We start from the raw sequence: 26895 nt of genomic DNA on the forward strand, positions 1-26895 counted from the left end.
TCAGGACCCCTTGGCGTCACATTTTAACGCACTGGGTACCCCCTTGGCGTCATTTTTCAACGAGCAGGACAGTCCGATAGACTTCTATGGAACCCTGGACAGGAGCCTTCGGCGTTGAAATTTGACGTCTTGGGTAAGCACAACCCGCAGCGCCCGTTGTCTGCTGTGGATGGGTCGAGACTACAATAAATAAGAATAGGAATAGGCTACAATAAATGATCTATGCCGAGGCTGGTCAAATGGCGGCCCATATCATCTTTATCTGGCCACCCAACTGGTTTTTAATGTTAAGAAATCCCTCGCAGTTGAATCAAAGTGCCCTCTGAGAAAAAGGGGGAGCGTTCACACACAACAGCATCCAGCGGTGGAGTTTAACAACGCTCAACTGCAGGTAGAACAGCATTCAGCGGTGAGTTTAACAACGCTCAACTGCATGTAGACAGCATTTCAGCGTGAGTTTAACAACGCTCAACTGCAGGTAGAACAGCATTCAGCGGTGAGTTTAACAACGCTCAACTGCAGGTAGAAACAACATTCAGAGTGAGTTTAACAACGCTCAACTGCAGGTAGAACAACATTCAGCGGTGAGTTTAACAACGCTCACTGCAGGTAGAACACTTCAGCGGTGAGTTTAACAACGCTCAACTGCAGGTAGAACAGCATTCAGCCGGTGAGTTTAAACAACGCTCAACTGCAGGTAGAACAGCATTCAGCGGTGAGTTTAACAACGCTCAACTGCAGGTAGAACAGCATTCAGCGGTGAGTTTAACAACGCTCAACTGCAGGTAGAACAACAACTTCAGCGGTGAGTTTAACAACGCTCAACTGCAGGTAGAACAACATTCAGCGGTGAGTTTTAACAAGCTCATACTGCAGGTAGAACAACATTCAGAGGGTAAGTTTAACAACGCTCCTCGGTGCGTGCAAGTTAGCAGTTTAAGCGTTTTCTGGTCATAGGGTAAGTGACTAATTAGACGTGATGCATGCTGGATAATGTATTTTTATAGGAGTCTGGTATTGATAAATAAATATGTATATATGCTTGTGTTCGATTAATCAATGTCTTGTTTATTTATTAAAAATCCTCTAAATTAATACGCTGACGTCATTGTATGGCGCGATCGCGATCCCAAGGTCCATTGCGATTTTCCACTTGGTAAGTAGAAAAGTTAATTAATAGAGATCGAGACTATTCTTAAATTTACACAATAAAAACTGTTGAATCAGGACAAGAAGTTGTGTTTAGAACTTTAGGAAGTTTAAGGTAGCAATTTATTAGGACGGTTAATGATAGAAAAATGAACTTGAATTTAATTAGCTAACTAAATTCAAGTTCATTTTTTTTTTTGCATATAATCGTGAAGGTACAATCATGGGGAATACAAGATTTTCAGTACTGATGTGTTTCCAGTTACCTGTATTACATTAGCTCAAAACTATTAAGCCACTTTAAGCCAACATTATAAATGGTCAGGTAAAAAACAGGGTTGCCAGATTGGTTTGTTTTCCAGCCTAGTAATTGTTTAAAATCCACAAATAATTTTATAATAAACGCCTAAATATTATCTATAATAAACAGTAGAAACAAATTCAACAACAGCATTATTGTGTCTCAGCACAATTTATGTGTATAATTTATGTAATAATGATGTTGTCATAAGTTATTGATTCATGTAATTTTTACAGTGAGTTCTGCTGTGGTTTTGTTTGGAACTATTTTTGTTGGCGAAATAGAGCAAAACGTATTGAACAATATTAACCTTTTGCTTATTGAACTGTATAAAATCAATTTTACATACACTCAAGCCCAATCTGGCAACACAGGTGAAGAGAATACTGGTGTAAAATATTCAATTCTGTTTTTTTGTTTGTTTGTTTGTCTGTTTGTTTTTTTCTTTTTCATCATTAGGTCCCTCAAATTTGCCAGCAAAAATTATCTTTATTCTAACACCACACACACACACACACACACACACACACACACACACACACACACACACACACACAAATAAATAACAAAGGCACTTTTAAGAGCCACGTCCATCTTGTTAACCTGTACTCATCACCTGTACTCTCTGTAGCTCTCTCTCTCTCTCTCTCTCTCTCTCTCTCTCTCTCTCTTTATCTATATTTGTTTTATTTGTCCATCTCTTTGTTGTGAGTCTTTCTGTCTGTTTGTTTTTCTGCCCATCACTATGTCCATGAGTGATTCAGAAATCCAAGAAAATCTAATGGTCTTGGATAACTTGGTTGATCATCAAGAACTGAAGGATGAGCTCCAAAGTCTTGATGACTTTCTTGGTGAGCTGCAAGAAGAGGAGGCGGCAGCAGCACCCGCAAAGACACCTGAGCCAAAGCAACCAAGGGTGCACTGGAGAAAAAGAGACGTGCATGGAAATATTGCAAGGCCGAGATCAAGCAGGGATCAGTCAAAAAGGGTCAGTATTGTTTTTCATTAAAGATATTTTGAGAAATCACATTGTTTAGGCACTTAAGATTGTACTAAAGGAATTAAGGAAATGAAGGAATACATGCTTAGCTTGATATGTCAGGGAAACAATCAAACCAGAACCAGTCTGAGTTACCATCATACTAAATCGCTTGCAAGTTATTGGTCTTGGGAAGGCTGTGTTTGAAACGACTTGTTCTTCTGAGTGTGTTGTCAATGGCCAGCCAGCTTGTTTCATTTTAATCTGCTTTTATATAAGCATTCCTATATGCTATTATCATCTATATGACACCTTATAGGCAGCTAAACGACAGTAATTGGACTGTCCACATTCGGGTTTGGGAAATAAAAAACTCTCCAGCTGTATGTTAAAGGGATAGTTCACCCAGAATTTAAAATTCTGTCATCATTTATTCACCCTCAAATTGTTCCAAACCTGTATTCATTTCTTTGTTTTGCTAAACACGAAGGAAGATATTTTGATGAATATGGGTAACCAAACAGTTGTGGGACACCGCTGACGTCCTTAGTATGGAGAAATAAATACTATGGAAGTCAATGGGGTCCACTAACTGTTTGGTTACAAACATTCTTCAAAATATCTTCCTTTCAATTCAATTCAATTCACATTTATTTGTATAGCGCTTTTCACGATACATATCGTTTCAAAGCAGCTTTACAGAGAATGCATGTCAACATTACAATTTGGAGAATGCAGTTAGCTAATAATGTAATAATTTAGGCGATTAACATACAATCACTGTTAGCAATGTAATTGGAGGTAGAAAGCAAAGAGCTCCTGGAAAAATGAATTACATATTAACAATAATTAGGATTTATAGAATGTGAATGTGCGTGTTGATCCAGATGTTGCATCTTCTGAAGTCATCGCAGGAGTTGGCGCCGTCTCTTCCAAAGTTTTAGTCATCTGAGGTCTTCTTAAGAGGCTGGATCCAAACTGAAACTGATGTACTCTCTAGTCACCTCGGGACGGGCATCCCGAGGTAAAACAGAAAAGCAAATGGAGAATAATTAGCATAGCTGCTGTTCATAACATTAAGCAAAGATAGTCATGTGCAATTGATCTGATATGAGATGGATTATGTGAATGCTTGGCTGAAGAGATGTGTCTTTAATCTAGATTTAAACTGGGTGAGCGAGTCTGAGCCCCGAACATTATCAGGAAGGCTATTCCAGAGTTTAGGAGCCAAATGTGAAAACGCTCTCCCTCCTTTAGAGGACTTAGCTATCCTAGGTACAACCAGAAGTCCAGAGTTTTGTGATCTTAAAGAGCGTGAAGGATTGTAGGGCGATAAAAGGTCGGTTAAGTACACAGGAGCTAAACCACTTAGAGCCTTATAGGTCATTAGCAGTACTTTATAATCGATACGGAACTTAATAGGTAACCAGTGAAGAGATGATAAAATTGGTGTTATATGATCATATTTTCTTGACCTGGTAAGAACTCTAGCAGCTGCATTTTGTACTAATTGTAGCTTGTTTATTGAGGAAGCAGGACAACCAGCTAGTAATGCATTACAGTAATCTAGTCTAGACGTCATGAAAGCATGAACTAACTTTTCTGCATCTGAAACAGATAACATATTCCGTATCTTAGCAATGTTTCTGAGGTGGAAGAAGGCTGTTTTTGTAACATATGAAATATGATTTTCAAAGGACAAGTTGCTGTCTAATATAACACCCAGGTCTTTAACTGTCGAGGATGGAGTAACAGTACATCCTTCTAAATGCAAATTGTAGTCTGAGAGATTCTGTGTACAGGTTTTTGGCCCAATAAGTAATACTTCAGTCTTATCTGAATTTAATAGAAGAAAATTACTAGTCATCCAATGTTTTACTTCTTTAACACACTCTGTCAGATTGGATAATTTAGAGTTATCATCTGGTTGTGTTGAAATATATAATTGAGTATCATCGGCATAGCAGTGGAAACTAATTCCATGTCTTCTTATAATATTACCAAGTGGCAGCATGTATATTGAAAATAGCAGAGGGCCTAACACAGATCCTTGAGGCACTCCATAATTTACTATTGTTATCTTAGATTTTTCCCCGTTTAAATAAACAAAATTGTGACGGTCTGATAGATACGACCTAAACCACCGTAATGCCTGTCCCTGGATACCAGTGTAATTCTGTAGTCGATCTAGGAGTATTTTATGATCTATAGTGTCGAACGCAGCACTGAGATCAAGTAACACTAGTATTGAGATACAGCCTTGGTCAGAAGCTAGAAGTAAGTCATTTGTAATTTTAACGAGCGCAGTTTCTGTGCTATGATGAGACCTGAATCCTGACTGAAATTTTTCATAGATAGCATTTTTTTTGCAGGAAGGAGCACAATTGGACCGACACCACTTTTTCTAATATTTTCGATATAAATGGAAGATTTGAAATGGGTCTGTAATTTGCCAATACATTTGGATCTAATTGTGGTTTCTTAATGAGAGGCTTAATAACTGCTAACTTGAACGGTCTTGGAACGTGACCTAGAGATAAAGACGAGTTAATAATATTGAGAAGAGGCTCTTCTGCTACAGGTAACAATTCTTTCAGTAGTTTAGTGGGTATTGGATCTAATAAACATGTTGTTGGTTTAGACGCTGTGATAAGTTTATTTAGCTCTTCCTGTCCTATAGTTGTAAAGCACTGCAACTGTTCTTGAGGGACGATAATTGAGGCTGAATCATAAAACTCTGTCAAGGGTTGTACATTTACAACTGTATTTCTGATGCTTTCGATTTTTTCAGTAAAGAAATTCATAAAGTCATCGCTACTAAACTGTAATGAAATGTTTTGTTCTGGTGATGTCTGTTTATTTGTTAATCTAGCCACTGTACTAAACAAGAACCTTGGATTGTTTTGGTTATTTTCTATGAGTTTGCAGAGATGCTCGGCCCTGGCTGCTTTTAGAGTCTTTCTATAACGGGACGAGCTGTCTTTCCACGCGATTCTAAAGACCTCTAAACGAGTTTGTCTCCATTTGCGTTCTAGATTACGAGTTTCTCTTTTGATAGCGTGAGTAATATTGTTGTACCATGGTACAGTATTTTTCTCTCTAACCTTTTTTAATCTCATTGGTGCAACAGTATCTAATGTACTAGTGAAAGTGGTGCACATACTGCTAGTAATTTTCTCAAGATCATTTGTGTGTTTGGGTACAATGAGCAGGTGAGACAGATCAGGCAGTTTATTTGTGAATTTATCTATAGTTGTCGGAAGAATTGTTCTACCTAGTCGATATCGTGGCGCAATTTGACAAATATCAGCAGTATGCAGTACGCATGTTACAAGGTAATGATCAGTGATATCATCACTTTGCGGTAGAATTTCTATATCAGTAGGATTGATTCCATGTGATATAATTAAATCTAGTGTATGATTAAGACGGTGAGTGGGTCCAGTGACGTTTTGTTTGACCCCAAACGAGTTTAGTAAATCTGTAAACGCAGCCCCTAACGCATCATTTGTATTATCAACATGAATATTAAAATCTCCAACAATCAGCGCTTTATCAACGTTGACCAATAGGTCTGAGAGAAAGTCTGCAAACTCTTTTAGGAAATCAACATAAGGCCCTGGAGGTCTATAAACAGTAGCCAAAGCAAGAGATAGTAGCGACTTTTTATTTATATCTGAGAGTGTAACGTCTAGCACGTGAATTTCAAATGAGTTAAACCTGTAGTTTGTTTTCTGGGTAACGTTAAGAATCTCTCTATAGATTGTTGCAACACCACCGCCACGGCCAACCGGACGGCATTTATTTTTATAACAGTAGCCAGGTGGACAAGACTCATTAAGACCGAAATAATCATTTGGTTTAAGCCATGTTTCAGTAAGGCAAATTACATCAAGACTATTATCTGTGATCATTTCATTTATAATAACCGCCTTAGGTGTCAGCGATCTAATGTTTAGTAGCCCTAGCTTTAGAAATTGTTTTTGTTCGGTAATTTTGCGAATTTCTGGTTTGATCACGATCAGATTTTTTCTAGATCCTTTATTTTTATAGTTGAACCTCACTATTCGGGGAATAGACACAGTTTCTATAGACTGTACTACACTCACATTTCTATCAATTAAGTGGGTAGAACACAGACTGTGATTTGAGGTTTGACTTACTAGTCATACGGTGCGAAGTGTCTTGGTGATGTTCTCCGACAGAAGATCAGCTCCGATTTTGCTGGGGTGCAGGCCATCAGCACGGAAGAGCCTAGGTCGCTCCCAGAAAAGATTCCAATTATTTATAAAGAGCAGCTTCTGTTCAGTACACCAAGACATTAACCATTCATTTAAAGCAAATAATCTACTGAACCTTTCATGTCCACGTCGGTACGTCGGAAGCGGTCCGGACACGATGATCCTCGTCGCGGGCGATGTGGCTCGTACCGTCTCGATCAGACTCCTGAAGTCCTGCTTCAGCACCTCCGTCTGCCGCAGCCTGGTGTCGTTCACCCCCACGTGCAGAACAACAGCTCCGATGCTCTCAGCGCCATTCAGGATCGCTGGAACCTGCGCAGAGACATCGAGGACACGAGCACCAGGAAAACAGTGACTGCGCACCTTACCTTTGGTTGTGGTAGCGTGGACGTGACGGACGATGGAGTCTCCGATGACCACGGCGCCTCGTTCTGCTTCGCGAAGAGGGGAGAAGCGGTTCCTCGTCGAGACCTCGAAGACCGGGGGCGGCGGAGGGGGAGAGGTCCTGGTCCGAGGCCTGGCTCGCGCCTTCCGTTGCTGAAGAACCCAAGGTCCCTGGTGTGACGGCGCCGGAGTAAACGAGGGCTGGGATGAACGCGTTCTGGGTTCTCGGGCCCTGTGCAGAGAAGTACACGGCGTAGAGGAAGCAGGATGTTAATATCGCGCTGCAAACTTACCGAGGATTGGTGAGCGTCAGCACGGGATGTTTCCAGCGCTGTTCGCCGCTCCCGTAGCTCGGCCTGTTTCTCCAGAAGGGTCCGGATCTGTCGTCCACGGCCTCCAGCTCCAACTGCACCGCATGCAGCTCGAACGTGTCCTCACCTGCACTCAAAGATAGAGACACATTCGGTACGCCCGCCATTAGTATTGATGAACAATAATATTGTGAGTGAGAAGAGTACAAACGCTAGTGTGACCACGCCGCTATTGCTAACGGGCTAAAGCTAGTAGCGAATGTTCGAGAAGTCGGATAAAACTAGCGATATCAAGGCAATCCGAGTGTTTTTTATATAAAATAGTGTCGGGGATGTGTTCCCCCGCCGTAAAAGAGAGAATGGTAGGTTATAAATTTGATTTTAAGAAAAAAACAAGCAATTAGGAATCAACTCGACGGAGCTCTAACTCAAACAGCGCGGCAGCAACAAACAAGAAGTGACGATATGTGGCTTGGAATTAGCCCGCTCACATATCTCACAGCTAGTAGTCGCTATCAGGCAATCCGAGTGTTTTTTATATAAAATAGTGTCAGGGATGTGTTCCCCCGCCGTAAAAGAGAGAATGGTAGGTTATAAATTTGATTTTAAGAAAAAAAACAAGCAATTAGGAATCAACTCGACGGAGCTCTAACTCAAACAGCGCGGCAGCAACAAACAGGAAGTGACGAATGATCATGATTTTTTTTTTTTTTTTTTTTTAGTAGTAGTAGAAATAGTAAATTATAATAGTAGTATTTGCACAACTAATTAATTGACCTGGCAAACAACTATCGACCACTAATAAACCTGCTGAAAACCCTGCTGGTTAAGGTAGGTTTTGGAGCTGGTATGCTGGTGTATGGCATAAAACCAGCAGAGGACCAGCATAAACCAGCTCCAAAACCTACCTTAACCAGCATATGCTGTTTTTTTCAGCAGGGAATGCTGTAAAAATGTTTCTCCCCTTAGGACCTAAAGCTTTTCAATGACGTTTGATGACTGAAGACACTTTACAATACATGGTTAGTAATTTGTATAAAAACGGATATAGTTGTTAATGGATAATGAATTACTAATGTCCAAACCAGATGTTCATTAACTCACCTTGAATTCAGCGTGTTTTAACTTAAACCTTTTTTTTTAATCATATTTCAAGTTTTACTTAATTTTGTTGTACATTGTAACAGTCACATTTCCAAATATTTATGACCCACCTTCTGTCAGTCGTACACTACTACCGATCAAATGTTGAAGAACATTGTGCAGTTTTAACTTCCTGTTTGTTTTTGTTTTCTTTAGATGTCTTACAACAAGTGAAGGCTGAAAAAAAGGAGGCCTCAAAGTTTGTATTTGCTGTTTCTGCAAAACTGGCTCCGTTTGTGCTCCTGATCAGCTTCGGGCATTGCTCATGGTGGAAATCCCTGAGTTCGTCAGAGTGTCAATTTAATGAATAAGGACATACTTTTTGCATTAGAAGAGTAGCTTCAATCCTTGAAAAGCTTCAAGTCCTGAGCAGTGAACTGTGGTAGTGTTTCAGTCTGTAGTACTGTGTTTCTGTCTTCATTTCCATGTGTATTTACTTCCATTTATGTTGTCACAGTTTTCCAGGCTCTTTTCCCAATGACTAAAATGCATGTTTGAGCTGTTTTAACTGAAAGTAACTGACATCTTACAATTTGTCTGTGCTATTGTTTTGTCTAAAGATGAATGCCAATAATGTTGTTGTTGGGTTTTTTTTAACCCCTTTCACAGACAAGGCTTAAATCTAGTCCCAGACTAAAATGTATGTCTGAGCTGTTTTAACTGAAAACATATCTTAGCCATTGTTTTGTCTTTAGAAAAACCCCAGTAATGATTGTTTTTTCTAAGGCATGTTTATAAAAGCTACTGAAATAATTGAACTAAGGTCTGATCCTGGCTTAGCCTAAGCCCTGTCTGTGAAACCAGGTCTATTTGTTTTTGTCACCATGAAATGCCATTTTTCCAGCCACTTGTTTTTCCTGAATGTGATGTTAATTCCTGTTCAAACAGTGTGTGGTTATAAATGAATACATTTGTATGTAAACTGAAGGAAGTTGTAAATTGTTCATTAAAACCATATTAACTCCAGCCCTTACATTGTCTCTGATTGAAATGAGTAGAAATAGACATTTAACTGGCTTAGAATCTTGCTGTACATAAAGCAAGATTGATTTGATATGTTTCCATGTTAATTCAATGTTAAATAGGTGATTTAATTAAGGTTGAAAAAACATTGAATTTACAACCATGTTGAACTATTTTTCATCATTGAAATAACATTATTTCAGGGTGCAAACCTGATGAAAATCAATGTAAAATTCAACGTTGATTCAAGGTTGGTCTTCTATCTGGAATGGTTATGAGATGGTTACAGGCTTCCTAAATAAAACTAAAAATATTTTTCGAATGTGTTTAAGGGCCTTAAATCACTTGAATCCCATTAATTGCCTGCTTGCAGCTTATTTAACATTGTTTCTGAACATTATAACCCTGACATTTATCTGTGTGCTGCACATTTTATGTAGGACAGAATTATCTTACTCAGTATTTTTGTTCTTTTCCAATACAATTTTTTTTCAAAGCAAATTTACTTGGGATGCAGATATAAAACAAAATGAAGTGAGTTTATACAAATATCTGTCAGTGGGTTATGAACACTTCCCTTTGAATGAAGTAGATTTTTCTGAGCACTTCATAAGGCCAGCACAAATCAACAAGCGTTATTATACCAAATCAAAGAACTGAATCATCATCATCATCATCATCACCAAACTTCATTCATCATCACATGACAACAAAACCTTGAAATAGAGACTTTCTCTATCTCTGACTTAATGCAGCATAGCTTTCACAAGTTCGGCCTGCCCATTCAGTCCTGAATGGTTAATGGTAAAACAAACTTGCTTGCTGTCCTCGAAGGAGGCTCGGCTTAGTTAAACCCTCCTATAACAGTGCTGCATAAAGGGAGAATAAGATAAATAGAGGAGGAGATGGGGAGGAGGAGGATGCTGGAAGAATTGTCGCTGGGATGACGCAGTGACCGCTGCTTATATACACTCATAATGATGATTGACAGGTGTTGTATTATATCAAGAAAATGCAATTACCCTGCCTCCTTGTTTAGATTTTGGAAGTCTGTTGCTACACATTTGGCCAATGTATTAAACATTAGGCATTGCTTACAATATTATTATTATTATTTTTGTTTGTTTCTAAGAAATGTATTATACTGTATGGCCAGAGATGTACCGTTATTGTTGGATATGTGTGTGTGCCTGTCCATGAGAAGGAGGAGCAGAACTGGACTGCAGCACACAGAAGTGTGTGCGGTTCTGTGTGTTGTGTGCACAAGGACACGGAGAACTGTGGTTCTACTCCTAGAACCTTATAAGGACATCAGCCATCTTGGATGAGTTTACTGGAGTTCAAGGACACAAAAGCCAGACAGCTCACACCTGCAAGGCCCTTGAGAACGATCTGGGAAATGTTAGGAAAGTTACAATGTATGTCAGTCAAGAAGATAACCTAACGTCTGCGATAAACAACACGAGTATAAAAGACTGATGAGTTGATTGCCTCTTCGGATACTGATACGTCAGTACCCCCGACTCCTAGAAGCCCAGAGCTGAGGACAAGAAACCCCAAGCTGAGATGGGAAGCCCAGAGCTGACTACACCTTTGACTCAAAAGAGTGATTACTGTATTTTATACCTTAATGATGAAGTTTTATTTGCCTTTAAATTTTTGTTTATTATAAAAAGAAAGCTACCAATTAAAAGAAATTTAATTGATTACAAAAGCTGCCTACCTTGGCTTGATTTATAGTGTTTTAAGACTATTGAACAAGAACGTACCACAGAGGAGTCTTCTGACCAAATTGTAAGTAATTTTAAATGCTTATAATTTAGGCCAGACTCGACTTACTTTACCTAACCTGAGAATAATAAATAATAAGGTTAAAGGTGTAACGATCAAAATACACACCGAAAAACACAGGACTGAATGTTTCGGCTCCTCCCGAACCTACGTTGGGAACTACATTACAACATAAGTACTACTAACAGAGAAATAATATAAAATGGGAAGTAACAAGAAATTAATTCTGATATGACAGTGAAAATAAAAACTCTCATAGGTAAATACTGACAAAAACACAGCAGTGTTTAAAGGACAAATTGTTCAGTGTTTGCTTCTTCTGCACCATCTTGTCTGTCTGGAACTGGTTCAGATGTAGTGAACAATGCAGCTACAGCTATCTCCAGTACTGATTTGGTAATTGTAGCACCCCAGATCATATGAAAGTGTCACACATCCTCAGTGTGGACAGCGAATAGTTAACTTTGACGCTCGAAACTCTCTCTGCTCGTGCCACATCAGATATCGCATATTAACCTGCTGTTAAACATGCTCAAGAATTCATTCCAACTTTTGCAGCACACGGGTTCATTTTTCAAATGTTGTTGAGCTTGACTGTTGATGATGTCACAGTGATTGACACTGGTGGGCGTGTCCCATCTCATCAAACTGAACTTGTCGCCTGCTGCTCATTCACTCCATCAGGAACATTTCCACTGATTAGCTGCGTCTCTTCATTTACTTCTTCTTCTGTGGAACCTTAAAGAAAATACAGATAAATCATAAAAATTAAAAAAGTTTGCTGTATACATTTACGTATAGATGATGTTACAGCTAATCTCAAGAGTTCCCCTAAAACAGCTAAAAACAACAAAATAAATAGAACAAATCTAATATTTTTAGCAATATAAATCACTACAAATGTTTCCCTTGAAACCTTACAGAAAAATAATACAGTATAGGATACTGAGGCTTCATTCATCTACCTGTTGTCTTAGGAATATACAAAAAGATTTTCAATGGATAAAGTTTTTTTTTTCGCTTCTCACAAACTCCTCTGTTCTTCTGTGGCATTTGACTATTTTAGCTATCGACAAACCATGTTCCCTGTACGTGAAGATTTTTTATGTTATATTGATCAACTGACTGTACATTTGGAAAAATGTTTTCTTAAAACTTGAATAATCAAAACTTAAATAATCTGGAATATGCAAAAAGACAGTGCATTCTTGGAACACCAGTCAGTTTGCACCTGTTGTGAAAATCAATATGTTATTATAATAAATGACGTTCTACTCACCATTGACAGTCACATTGAATCTTCTGAATGTGGTCTGTTTGCTGTTGATGATCTGTAGTTTAAAATGTCCAGAGTCTGTGATTCCAATGTTTCTGATGGTGAGCGATCCAGTTTCGTTGTCCAGCTCCAGGTCTGTCTCTGAAACTCTCACTAATGCTAGTCCTTCCTGAATCAGTTTTAACAACGAGACGGTTTTCAGGTCCAAACGTCCACAGCATTAGATCATTGCTCTGTATTTCAGCATGAGTCTCGAGAATGACAGGATCTCCCATCTTCACTTTCAATGTCCTCACTTCATGTCACAGCAAGACATAGAAATATAGAAAAAAAGTAAAATCAGTGACTGAATTAAAGTGACTGAATTTGCCGTTTGAACATAATATTTGTAGGGCCAGATTAACAGCTTTGTGCCAACGCAAACCCTTTTTTTTTTGTCAGGATTTACTAAAGACACACAGTGCTGAAAAGGTGAGGACACCGTTCTTTTTGCGGCTTACATTATTGCATATTCATTTGTAGGAGTTTCCTTTTCAGATGCAAAATTCTTAATTAACTCACCCTCATGTTGGTTCCACACCTGTAAGACCATAGTTCATCTTCAGAACACAAATTAGAGAAGATATTTTTATTAAATCCAAGAGCTTACTGTTCCCTCCATTGGGAGCTATGCAACTTACACATTCAAGGCCAGAAAGGAAGGAAAGACATCATTAAATTAATCCGGCCATGTGACTCCAGTAGTTCAACCTCAGTTTTATGAAGCGACACAAATAATTTACAACTTTAAGGAAATACTTACCAGCAAAAGCAGTAGTGAGAGCAACACAACGCACGTGTTCTGGGTTGAGTCGAGAGCAGAAGTTGTTCTGTGAATGTGCCGTAGATTATATTATTTTGTAAATATAGTGGTAAAACTATTATTATTATTATTATTATTATTATTATTTGTGCAAACAAAGCACTCGCGTTGCTTCATAAAACCACTGGAGTCACATGGATTACTTTAATGATGTCTTTCCTTCCTTTCTGGACCTTGAATGTGTAAATTCAATATAGCTCCCAATGGAGGGACAGACAGCTTCTCAAATTTCATCAAAAAGATCTTAATTTGTGTTCTGAAGATGAACGAAGGTCTTACGGGTTTGGAACTACATGAGGGAGAGTAATAAATTATAGACATTTCATTTTTGGGTGAACTAACCCTTCAACACTTACCACTGACAGTAACAATGAATCTCTTGCATTTTGTTCTTGTGGTGCTTTTGGTGCCGCAGCCACTTTTGCTGCTGCTGCTGCTGCTGATCTTTAGTATATAGAGTCCAGAGTGTATGGTTCTGATGTTGCTAATGCTGAGATCTCCCGTTTTTTCATCCAGCCCTCAGTTTGCTTCTGATCTCCATCAGCACCGGTAGATTTCTTAATGGTCCCCCTATTAATTTCAGCAATGCGATTGTCTTCAGTTTCATAGCACCACTCTATCGTATCAATACCCTGTATGTTAGTAAGACCAGTGAGTAGAGTTGGAGAATCTCCCTCCTTCATTGACTTCTTCTCTTCGTCTGTCACAGCAACATGTGGAAACGGAGAACAGAAATGTGGAAAAGAGAAGATTATCACTGAACAATGTTAGTCTGTTCATTACACAGGGTTATCATTTGACTTTAGAAGACTTTGAATATATGACAACGTAGTGCATTTATGGTACTTTTTCTTTTTAAAGCTTGAAACTTTGTGGTCACCCCTGTATGGAAAAGAGCAGTTTCAGGAAGGCCTTTATTAACCCCCTGGAGCCATACGGATTTCTTTTATGGTGGATGGATGCACTTTTTTGACTCCCGTTCACTGCCATTATAATGCTTGAAAGAGCCAGGATATTTTTAAATATAACTCCAATTGTGTTCATCTGAAAGAATAGTCATATACACCTAGGATGGCTTGAGGGTGAGTAAATCATGGGATAATTGTAACTTTTGATTAACTATTCTTTTAAACTGGAAGTTTTCCCAAACATTATGCGGAATCAGGTTAAGTCTTGGAATGTGATGAATGATGGAATACGCTTAGCCTCAAGGGCCGCTCCGAAGCAGTATTAGAGATTGTGTGGATTAAGAGTACTGAGCTTTGGCTTTTTTCCTATGTTGTGCATGCACTCTCAAGTGGCCAAGACTGCAAGTGTGGGTATGTGGAGAGGCCCCAAAGGCTGCCTTATACAGATCCATCAAAATGAGACACCCTTTGGCAACTCTTGATGACCTGGCAGCCTTGCTAACCTTACTTATTTGAGAAGCACTCATCACCTTCAAACATACGAGCATAACTCATTGTCAGATTACTGCAGGTTTTTGGAAATCGAAGCTATTCTTGCTATTCTTGCAGCTCGCCATTCTAAATTAAAGGATTTCGGCGACAACTGGTGATCTTTTATATGTAAATGACATTAATTAGGCATTGTGTACAAGACGGAGAATTGAAACCATTCAGCAGCGCACAAGATCAAGATCATTTGCGATTTGTAGAATTCACATCTGAAAGAGTTGTACGCAAAGACTATAGATATAAAAAGAAGGTGCACTGATATTAGATATGAATGGGAGAAACTTAAACGTGCAATATGGAGGAATAGTCCTGCCTTCTAAGTAAAAGAGCCAGTCGCCAATTAGTAAAGTCACTGCGTCACTGCAGCTGCCGCTAGAAGCTCCGGTTCCTGTAGAAACCTGAGACTTGCGCTTAGGACTGCACATGTGCATTGACTGGTCTAGTCTGAAAAATACGCTTTTTTAACGTTATTTGAGCATAAGAAACAACATTTATAGGTCCATGTCAGATTTTGTTGCTGATTTGAAATATGTAATTTAATTGTGAGTTCGCTGAGCAGTTTTTGATTTTTTAGGATAGATAGGACTTGGTCTTGGATGCCCAAAATAGCTGCCCAGAAGCGTTGCAAATATGGCCGCCGAGTGAACAGACTTTCCTTGAAAGGGACGTTGGCGTACCTGTGTTTTCTGTGCGTATGTTCATTCTATGAACACACGTACACATATTTGACAAATTATCACTGTATAGGACTGTTTCTGCACAACATTTTATAAATGAGGCCCCAGGTGCGTTTAATTAGGGCTGAAGCTAAACTCTGCAGGACTGTGTTGCCCCAGGGACTGAAGTCTGCACCCCTGCCTCTGAAGGTGTGTTGAAACTGGTTGGAACAGGACATTGGGTCTCTAAGAGCAGGGTTGAAAACCTCTGATGTCCACAGTTTAAAGAAAGTTATGACATTTTGGAGGAGATGGGAAACCTGTTTAAAGTATATTATACTTACCCATTTTCTTTTTTAATTTAAAGATCCTGTGGCGGTAGTAAATCGCAGCTAAAGCTGCAGCCACAAGCAGCAGAACAGGAACTAAAACACCAACAACCATCCCTGCTTTAGCGCCTGAAGAAAGCTGTGGTTCTGGGACAGCTATAAATAGAGACGGTGAAGGTGTCAGTCAGTGTGATGATCTGAAATGACTCATGCCATTACATTAAAAGACTTGATCTTCCAATTACTCACCACTGACTGAAAGAAGGAATCGCCGTGAGCTCTCAATGCCTCTGATCTGTAGTTCATAGAGTCCAGAGTCATTTGTTCTGGTGTTTGTGATGCTCAAAGATCCAGTCTGAAGATCCAGCTGCAGTCGATCTCCGAATCTCTCATCAGCATCGTGTAATGAGGTCTCGTTGGCCTCGATATCGATTTTAGCCAGGAGGACACCTTTATCTCCAAACCTCCACAGCATCAGAGCATCTTTGTGTATTTCAGCATCATTGCGTAAAGTGACAGACTCTCCCTCCGTCACTGACACTGACTTCATTCCATCCGTCTCACCAACCACACCTGCGAAACAAGTGGAACCTTAATAAAAGTTTCACAACATTTCACAAATTTTGAACGAGTTAGACCCATTATGAAATCTTGCATTTAAATTGCAAAATCTGGAAACTCTCACTCAATAAATGCTGACACAGACATGTCAGGGTGGCACAACTGCAAACATGGCTCTTATTATGAATTGATAAGGCAATAATAACATTAAGCATGACAATGCAGCATCCTGAGGAGCCCAAATGATCCTTGTGGCAAATTGAAAATGTTTGTACATCTCTCTCAAATACTGATTAAAATTTTCAAGGACGGATAGATAGGTACACTTTCCATATCAGGTGGTACAACAATGTAAAACAGGAAAATGCTATCATAAACTTCTCTACTGTATTTAAAAATTGGCAAAAGCTAATACAGACAACCAAACAGAAGCCTGATCAGTGTAAGATTAGTTGCAAAAGTCAGGTAGCACAGCCAGAAAGTCACGTGGCGCAAAAACAGTAAACAACATTAATGAATTTAAAATGTTAGTTTCAAAGAAAGATTTTTCTAAAAGACCTTTTTTTGAAGCTTTATTAGTCATATCACATGATCATTGTTGCAGTGAAAGACTCGAGATACTCACCAATGACTGTGACATTAAATATCTTTGTTGTAGTCATTTCTCTAGAGATGGTGAGTTTATATTGTCCTGAGTGTCTGATTCTGGTGTTTCTGATGGTCAGAGATCCAGTCTTTTGGTCCACCTGCAATCTGCCTCTGAATCCAGCATCATCAGTGAAAAAAACTGGAGTTAAGTCATCCTTTCGCCTTATCTGAGATATGAGCAAGTCTTTAGGTCCAAACAGCCACAGAATGGTATCATCGTTCAGTACTTCAGTAAGATTAGTGTGTAGAGTCACAGAATCTCCCTCCATCACCGTCATCGGCTCAGGTTTAGATTCTTCTGTCTCTTTATCAGACACACCTGGAAAACAAACAGAACCAGTTTTACTGATACTTCAGCAAACAGATTCAACTGAAATCATAGTGTGACCAGCTCAGAAGACAAACAGATACTGGTTTACTGTTCTGGGGTGTTTTTTCCCAAAAGCATCATGAGCTAACTATGCTTGTTCTGTGAAACTCTGTTGGTAATGATGAAACTTCTGACCATTGTGGAAAAAAATATGAAATTCAAGAGCATACACAACAATACATAAGCATAAAAACAAGATAAATGTAGCCTACTTGAGAAGCAACACTGCACAAATGATTAAGACTTAAAAATAAATATTTTGTCTTAATGCACTAACAGCATTTTTTCCCTATTTTTTTTTTTTTTATCATCCCTTTACATGTGAAACAATGAACTACACTGCTTTTTTTGAAACTATAAAGTCTTAATCTGTCGTTTTTGGTTCTCAAATAAATGCATCTTGCCTCATGACATAAATACTCATCAAGAATTGGATTTTATTGCAGTGTGTTATCTCTGTTGGATTTATTGCTAGCACTGCACAACTGTGGTGTAAGTTTTTCATAAAACATAGAAAGCAAATATTCAACATTTAGGCAACAGAATGTTTACCAAACTATCGATAAAGATGAAAACAGACAGCAAATAGGCTTTTTATTGACCAAAAGTTACATCAAATTTGATGTGTGCAAGGCCTTGTTATATTTGAGGGTCTTTCATCCAAATTAGACCAACGAAAAACAACTCTCATCCATGAAAAAGACAACTGCCACAGGCTGTTTACTTGCACTAAAGTTAACTTTAAATAGTAAACGTAGTTATACCCTGTAAATGAACAAACAAAACAAAAACACTTACAAAAGGAAATTTGTTCAGCAAATGCTCTTTTTGTTTCTGCTGTTATGGCCATGTTCTAGACTAGAGAGCTGGATATGCACGTGTGAATATGAATATATAACTTCTAGCATAGTGAATCTCAACCTTTTTGACCCCTGTCATATTTGGACCCCAAACAACCTGGCTCATAGGTATCATGTCTTTGTAACAACCAAATGCAATCAAGTATAATTCACTACTAAAGTTAGCTAACTTGTCCTTACTCTGCCAAATGCTTTTTATTTTAGGAACATGTTATATGCAAAAATATACTCCGATATTTTATACGGACACGCATTACGTCGCAAACCACTGGGCGTCCACGGACCGACAACTGTTAGACACATTACCTATTCATAAATGTTAATGTCATTACTCATTTCCATGCATTTGACGTAGAAATGATAATTAAAACGTCGTGTAGCTACATAGTAAATTGAAACCGAAAGGAAAGTTTCGAAACTTACCGTAGATGATTAGTAAGAACAGAAAGACGGATAACATGTCCCGTATGTTGAGCTGTGAAGATTCTGAATTTAATAAAGATGGCTAATTAGGTTACTTTAGAATCTCCGATGTGTTTGTAATTCTAAACCACACCCAAAACTAAGGAGACTTAACAGCGCCCTTTTGGGTGCCCTGATGCTACGTCATCAAATACGTCACAAACTTGGTCTCGAGTTTGATGATTCTAGTATGAGCTTCACTGGTTTCACTCTGGTTTTACCCAGATAAGCGCTCTCTCAGAAGACTTAAGAATGATACCAATACCTTCTGTTCTGTCTGTTTAGAGAAACCTGAAACTACTTTACATTCATTTTGGAATTGCTCTCCCACACGCTGACATTTTGGTGTGACATTTGTGATTTTATCAAAAGTTATGTCCTATCCTAACTTTGGATTTACATATAGGCCTAGAAATGTAATTTTTGGCTTTTCATGAATTTGAAAAGTTATATTTATCTTATAAACCTTATTTTTTATTATTTATTTATTGTTATAGCTAAACATCACATTCACAAATGTACATTTTCTGAATGCATATCTCTTTTTAAGATTTAAATTTGAAATGAAAATAACTTTTCGAAAAACTTAAAAGCTATATCAACAGCGGCTGTGTTTAAGCACTTTGTTGTATTGTTATGTTATGACAATGATGATAATTGTTTGTTTTTTTCCCGTTTGTTCAAGCATTAAAAAAGAGTTTAGGTATGACCCCCGATTAATGTCACTTTGTATTGCACACATGTTTGCCTATGCATATCTTATGCTATGCTTGTTATTTGTTCTATCGTCAAAAGAAAAGAAAAAAAGGCGTATTATACTTTCATATTACATACTGTCTTTTATGTTGCAAAACAATCACCTATAATTCTTACAGAATGTTTTAGGTGTCGAATTCCTACTTTATTGCATACAACCCTGAGGGTTATGTTTAGTAAGTATTTATTTAGTTAGTCTCAACTTTATTTCTTTAAATAGGGATACGATTTTTAAGGAACATAAATCTAGCTTTGTCGGTCAACTGGACAGAGATCTTCAACTGAGGAACAGCAGGAAGCAGTGAACACTGCATAGGGACCCTAAAAAATCGGTAGTGAAGTGTGGCCAATCTGAGTTCCTAGGCGCATATTGCAACTAGACTCATGCACACAAATTTTAACACGGCTAATTTAATGGACTTATTCCATTTATATATATATAACAACAACATTCCCCCTCCAAAAAGTTTATTTTAAGCGGTAAGAAAACGTATTCAGTGCCATCAACTTGCCGTGACATCCGCTAGGAAACCAGCAGGGAACGCCACTGCTAGTGTAGACATTTGGCGACATGCAGCGATAAGTCGGTGATGTGAACGGGTTGTTTTTAGAGTGGTTTACTGCATGACGACCAAGGGATATGGATAACGCTTTTATTTGGTTTCTTTGTGTGCTTGTGGCGTCTTGTTGGTGAGTGTTTTATGACGTTCCTTCATGCATTTTTAGAAATAATAAATGCTTTTGCATTATGGTGGTATTTATGAAAATAGTTTAAGGTTAAGTCTTTGTTTACTACAATTCATTCAAAATGCATAGGGAAAAATGCCTCCATAATACAACTGATGATAACTGACAGTTTGGTCATAATAACAAACATAAATGTTTTTTTTTTAGCTTGTTATAAAACTTGTTTCTGTTTGTTCTCTAGATGTGACAGATGAAATGAAGTCAGTTTCAGTGATGGAGGGAGATTCTGTCACTCTAAACACAGATATTACTGAAGTACTGAAATATTTGTCAATACAGTGGATGTTTCAGAAGCACAAGAATAGCTGAAGTCAGCAGACTCACGCAGACAAACTTGACATACGTAGGTCCTGAATGGGAGAATGAGAGACAGACTGAAACTAGATCAGACCGGATCTCTGACCCATCACAAACACCAGAACCCACAGACTCTGGACTTTACAGAACTATCACTTATCAGCAGAGAGACCAAATACAAGAGTTTCAATGTTACTGTCTATGGTGAGTAAGGAAGAACAGTGTTCGCATGACTATTATATATATATTTTTTTGTTATTCCTTACATTTATTAAATGGATTTAGTTCCCTTTGAAATTTGGATCTACTATAAATAAAGGATCAATGAGGCTGATGTCAAAGTCTCTGTTATTATCAGAATCTCCACAAAGCACGTTCATCACCAGAAAGATCATCAACCTCCAATTTCTTGTCGTCCTGTTGTGCAGTGAGTAATTTATCTTTCACCCAGACTGAAGATGCCAGCATTACTGAACTCCATCAGCAAGTTCAGGTATTTCACTCGTAATATACATGAGAACTCTGTTTATGTGTTCAGTCAAATTTGATATTAGTTTTTTGTAAAGCTTTCTCTCTGAAAGTGAAAGTAGTGAGACTGAAGTGAGAATGGAAACCACGCGTGCAGTTGTGGCCAAACACGTTCAGAAGTGTTGCTTTATGCAACTGCTGATGGGTGCTAAACAATCAACCACACAAAACAATTAAAATAACAAGATTTCATTTACAACAGTTATGCATTTGGAAGATGCTTTTCTCCACTTATAATGCATTCAAGTTTACATTTGATCAGCTCATGCATTCATAGAGAAAGAATGACTGTTTGTGCACTTTGCTTTTTTTTCTTTTGTTATTTCACTGGAACAGAGAGCAGACCGCAGATGAGCATGAGTGAAGGAGTTGCTTTAGAAAACACTTTTCACTCTTTTTTTTCTCGCTCGGGGCAAAAAAAAGTTATTGGAGAAAGAATCACATAATCACACTGGTTTCTAAGAGAGCTCAGATTAAAGATCAAGTTCTAGAATTATATTATATTCATTATATTAAACAATCCTAGCTAAAGTTATGTGGCTAAGCAATGAAAGTGTGCATGAATACCCACTCAGCCTGCACACAGTCCTAATAATTACCCACCAAAGTGGCATCTGTAAGCCTATTTGAAAGAGATCTGAATGCACAATTCGTTTTCTTTTTTTTTAGACCTCATCCACGGTTGTGGTTTCATTGAAACTGTGATCCGATTGGCTCTCTCTGCTCTGGTGGGCGTGGCTACTGTTGCTTTTCTGGTTTATGATATCAGATCTACAAGAAGTGAGCTGAACAGAACAGAAGAGAGTGCAGAAATCACCGTCAGACCATCAGTGTGAAATGAGCAGAAGTGTTTAGATCCAGATATGTTTGGCTGAAGTTTGCTGGTATAAACCCAAAAATTAACATGCATTAAGATTTTTCTGTATTTGCACTAACAGATTATTTTTCATTCATTGGCATTTACTGGTTGTGTATGCATAGAATATGATTTTGATTGATCTGTTAAATGAAATACATGGCTCTAAACATAATTACGCCAAATAAAATAAGAATTAGCAACGCATACTGTAGCCTATATAACTTTACATGATGATGAATATTTGCATCACAAAAGCTAAATGAAGCAATTATGGTGATGATGACACATATATTTTTTCCTGTCCCAATTTAAAAATAATATTCTTCTAACTGCTGGCCTGTGTCCGAGAAGACTGGGCATTATAATAACGCTTTAAAGGTGTATGCACTGTATTATATAACATATAAAATCTTTGCTGTCGCACACAATCTCCTCCAGTCCTTCTGTCGTCTGATTGATAGTTAAAGACTGTTTTATCAAGTTAAAGTCTTTTAGTATATTGTACAAACGTGTCTCTCTGCTGTGAAATCTGTATCAAGTAAACGCAAGAATAACTCTGATATTGTAAGTGATATTTAAACTGCACTGAAGCAGCTTCGATACAACAAATTGTCTAAACCTGACTGTAATCTGTATTATTAGTTTAATGTCCTCTCGCATCACAGAATCATTTACACTCCAATCAACATTTTCTCTCTTTAACTTATTTGCTAAGCAGTCATGAAATAAGTGGGATCACGAGAGTTGACAGGTGTGATTTTTTCCTAAATCATTTCCAGCAATAAAGCGGGAGGAGAAGGGATCATCATCAGCTGTGAAGGGTGGGAAAGGGTTCACTGGCACACCTCATCCATCTCAACACGTCTACTTAAATGTGTAATCATGAAAGCCAGTTCACAGCTTCACTCTAAAGCAGGTCAAACGCTCGGGTCTCTGTCTCCACCTGCTGGACGGAGTCTGTAACTGCAGCTGTCAGGCTGAGGTGCGTCTCAGTGCGGATAGTGATAGCAAACGTGGCCGACAAACACTGACCAGTCACATCACATGATCATTAATGACACTTTTGCATTTGAAACAAATCCCTGCTTTAGAACCACTCTTATGCAGCTGTGCACAAAACTGTGACATTTCTGGATTTGCCCCTTTACATTGCACAGTGCTACACAACCTGTTGGTTTAGGGTTATTCCACAGTAATACTTACTGTAAACACTGCTGTAATTGCATACAAGTTACAACATTTGACTTTAATTTAACAGCATTCAAGCTGTTGACTGCAGTGGTTAGGCCGTTACAGCATGTGTGGTATGGGACCTGCATGTTTTATGTCTCAATGACATGCAAGAAAACAACCAAATAATGGATTTATAATATGTGTTGTAATGTTTTGTTACTTATTTAAATCCCCTTATTACAAGAAAAACATAGGACAAGTTTACAAGTTAACAGTTTATTAAAATCTTGAATGTATAGAAGGGCGCACACTTCTTATATTCCTTGCTGATTAACTTTACCCTGAGTCCTAGATTGCTCGGGTCCATGGAGTGACGGCCACATTCCATGTGGCAGCAGACAGAGGGAGAGGGCGGTGCTTCAATCTCCTAATTTGTGCTGTGCCAGAGGAAGTTGGACTGTACCATCATGTTCTGAGTTAGAGGGGGATCTTTTGTGTTATGTCATTCAGGTTATCTGTTTAGTTGGTTTGAGCATTTTCTTTTCATGAATTTTAGGTAGATGATTGTATTATGTTAGGTATGATAGCATATATTGTTCTGTGACCTGCCATTTTGTTTGAGTTTATTTGGGTAAAATTTATTATTTGATATTTACCCTTTACTTGGTTTGGTATGTGCTAAATGGGTATTTATAGCAATGATGAGATGTTAACAGGGAAGTTATTTTTTCTTTGATTGTTTAATTTTTTTTTTTTTTTTGATTATTCCTTTGTATATACTTTGGAAATGATTTTCAACTTCCCTGTATAAGTTTATTTATTTATTTTTTTTGTTGGAACAAATAAACCCTTCCGTTTTGCTTACTACCTGTCCAGCTTGTTCTTGGCCCGACCACCACAACAGGTTAATAAATCAAGGTTATTGGTCTTGTTTAGTGCTTTTTTCTTTCATAATATCCCACCTAAATCACAACTTAACCCTTTAACTGACATCTCTACTGTACAGTAGACCTTTATTTGATAGGGAATAAATCTGTCAGAATGTTATTTTTTGTTATATACAGGTGCTGGTCATATAATTAGAATATCATCAAAAAGTTGATTTATTTCACTAATTCCATTCAAAAAGTGAAACTTGTATATTATATTCATTCATTACACACAGACTGATATATTTCAAATGTTTATTTCTTTTAATTTTGATGATTATAACTGACAACTAAGGAAAATCCCAAATTCAGTATCTCAGAAAATTAGAATATTACTTAAGACCAATACAAAGAAAGGATTTTTAGAAATCTTGGCCAACTGAAAAGTATAAACATGAAAAGTATGAGCATGTACAGCACTCAATACTTAGTTGGGGCTCCTTTTGCCTGAATTACTGCAGCAATGCGGCGTGGCATGGAGTCGATCAGTCTGTGGCACTGCTCAGGTGTTATAAGAGCCCAGGTCGCTCTGATAGTGGCCTTCAGCTCTTCTGCATTGTTGGGTCTGGCATATCGCATCTTCCTCTTCACAATACCCCATAGATTTTCTATGAGGTTAAGGTCAGGTGAGTTTGCTGGCCAATTAAGAACAGGGATACCATGGTCCTTAAACCAGGTACTGGTAGCTTTGGCACTGTGTGCAGGTGCCAAGTCCTGTTGGAAAATGAAATCTGCATCTCCATAAGTTGGTCAGCAGCAGGAAGCATGAAGTGCTCTAAAACTTCCTGGTATACGGCTGCGTTGACCTTGGACCTCAGAAAACACAGTGGACCAACACCAGCAGATGACATGGCACCCCAAACCATCACTGACTGTGGAAAGCAGCAGCCCAGTCCTTTTTGTCTTTAGCCCATGCGAGACGCTTCTGACGCTGTCTGTTGTTCAAGAGTGGCTTGACGCAAGGAATGCGAAAGCTGAAACCCATGTCTTGCATACGTCTGTGCGTAGTGGTTCTTGAAGCACTGACTCCAGCTGCAGTCCACTCTTTGTGAATCTCCCCCACATTTTTGAATGGGTTTTGTTTCACAATCCTCTCCAGGGTGCGGTTATCCCTATTGCTTGTACACTTTTTTCTACCACATCTTTTCCTTCCCTTCACCTCTCTATTAATGTGCTTGGACACAGAGCTCTATGAATAGCCAGCCTCTTTTGCAATGACCTTTTGTGTCTTGCCCTCCATGTGCAATGTGTCAATGGTCGTCTTTTGGACAACTGTCAAGTCAGCAGTCTTCCCCATGATTGTGTAGCCTACAGAACTAGACTGAGAGACCATTTAAAGGCCTTTGCAGGTGTTTTGAGTTAATTAGCTGATTAGAGTGTGGCACCAGGTGTCTTCAATATTGAACCTTTTCACAATATTCTAATTTTCTGAGATACTGAATTTGGGATTTTCCTTAGTTGTCAGTTATAATCATCAAAATTAAAAGAAATAAACATTTTGAAATATATCAGTCTGTGTGTAATGAATTAATATAATATACAAGTTTTCACTTTTTGAATGGAATTAGTGAAATAAATCAACTTTTTGATGATATTCTAATTATATGACCAGCACCTGTAGATGTAATTTTTTTTTCTTCATTCTATTTATTTTTATTTATCTATTTATTTTCCATTTAACTTTTTGATACACACTGCCCTGCTGGGGCACCCACTATGTTCCACCACTTTAAGACAAATGGATTTGTTGTGTTTTCATATTCAAGAGGTTATAAGCATGATGCAGCTTTTTGGTGTTCGCATCGATGTTCTTCAACTTTTATACATAATATATTTGTTTACGAATAGAGATTGATCTGTTGAAAGCAGTTATTTTGAGTTAGATGCCAAATGTTCTTCTCCTATTCAAATTTGACATTGAGGGGGTGCATACAACATATTTGCCCACCGGCAACTATAGTTGCTGCACATTCAAATACGATTTTCAAGAAGAAAAAAAAACCTTTGTCGATTTTTAGCTTGAAAATGACATACTGTATTACTTCACATTAGTATTTATCAGTATATTGACAAAGCTAAAAATGGACAAACACATTCACTGTGCACATTTGTTTTGTTTTGATGTCGAAATGGAAAAAAAACACGATTATTTCAAATTTTTGATAGATATCAGTGTATTGCTGTGCACATAAACACATTCTTTGAAACCATCTAATCAAATTTATAATTTTAAAAGGTTCATTTAAAAATATACAACATAACAGCAGTATTGTAACACTTTTATCAAATGATATACAGTGTAATATGACCTCAAAGTATACTAAGGTTTGTTTTTGCTAAGATATATGGTACAAACATTAAATGACTGCATGCAGATGATCTTGTGCTTGTTTTGAAGCTGTGATGTATTGAACAAGACAGAATGACAAAATTGTGCACAGCTGTGCTTCTGTCATTAGTGTTTACAGAATACATTTTTGAGACATCTCTGACAGCCTCTGTTTATCACTTCTGCTGCGAAACTCTTCAGCTCAGCACATTTAAACTTCGGAGCGGATCCACGCATACATTCAGCCTCAGACGGCCAGCGCTCAACCCACGTGTGCTTATGCAGCACTACATGTACCTGAGAGAGAAAATGTGAGTGAGCTGTGCAAAGTAAAAAAAAAGAAAACCCTTTCTTTTTCAATATTCAGTGGTACTCACCTGTTGGATGTGCTTTCTGTGTGCAAAACTTCAGTGATCGGCCCAATGATCAGATATTTCCTGACCCTCTTTCAAAGCAAGCCCCTGCCCTACAGCTGGCATGAGAGAGGAACACCCTCCTGTCATTTTTTTCAAATTAGCTTCTGGCCCTGCATGG

General features: G+C 38.1%; 1 protein-coding gene and 2 long non-coding RNA genes across 8 annotated transcripts in view; 2 read left to right on the plus strand and 1 right to left on the minus strand.

Annotated features, from left to right (window-relative positions):
• The window catches only part of LOC127508258 (uncharacterized), a 36664-nt gene extending 25131 nt beyond the window's left edge, over nucleotides 1-11533 (minus strand). The window contains exon 1 of the long non-coding RNA XR_007928756.1: nucleotides 11316-11533. This is a non-coding gene — a long non-coding RNA (uncharacterized LOC127508258). The remainder of the gene's footprint in view (nucleotides 1-11315) is intronic.
• The window catches only part of LOC127508098 (uncharacterized), a 320544-nt gene that overhangs the window by 62933 nt on the left and 230716 nt on the right, over nucleotides 1-26895 (plus strand). The window lies entirely within an intron of this gene.
• Nucleotides 8330-9474, plus strand: LOC127508254 (uncharacterized). The gene is made up of 2 exons (XR_007928752.1): nucleotides 8330-8387; nucleotides 8665-9474. It is a non-coding gene; the product is annotated as an uncharacterized LOC127508254 (long non-coding RNA).

Source organism: Ctenopharyngodon idella, chromosome 3 (assembly GCF_019924925.1).
Source record: "Ctenopharyngodon idella isolate HZGC_01 chromosome 3, HZGC01, whole genome shotgun sequence".
In the NCBI taxonomy this organism is placed as follows: Eukaryota; Metazoa; Chordata; class Actinopteri; order Cypriniformes; family Xenocyprididae; genus Ctenopharyngodon; species Ctenopharyngodon idella.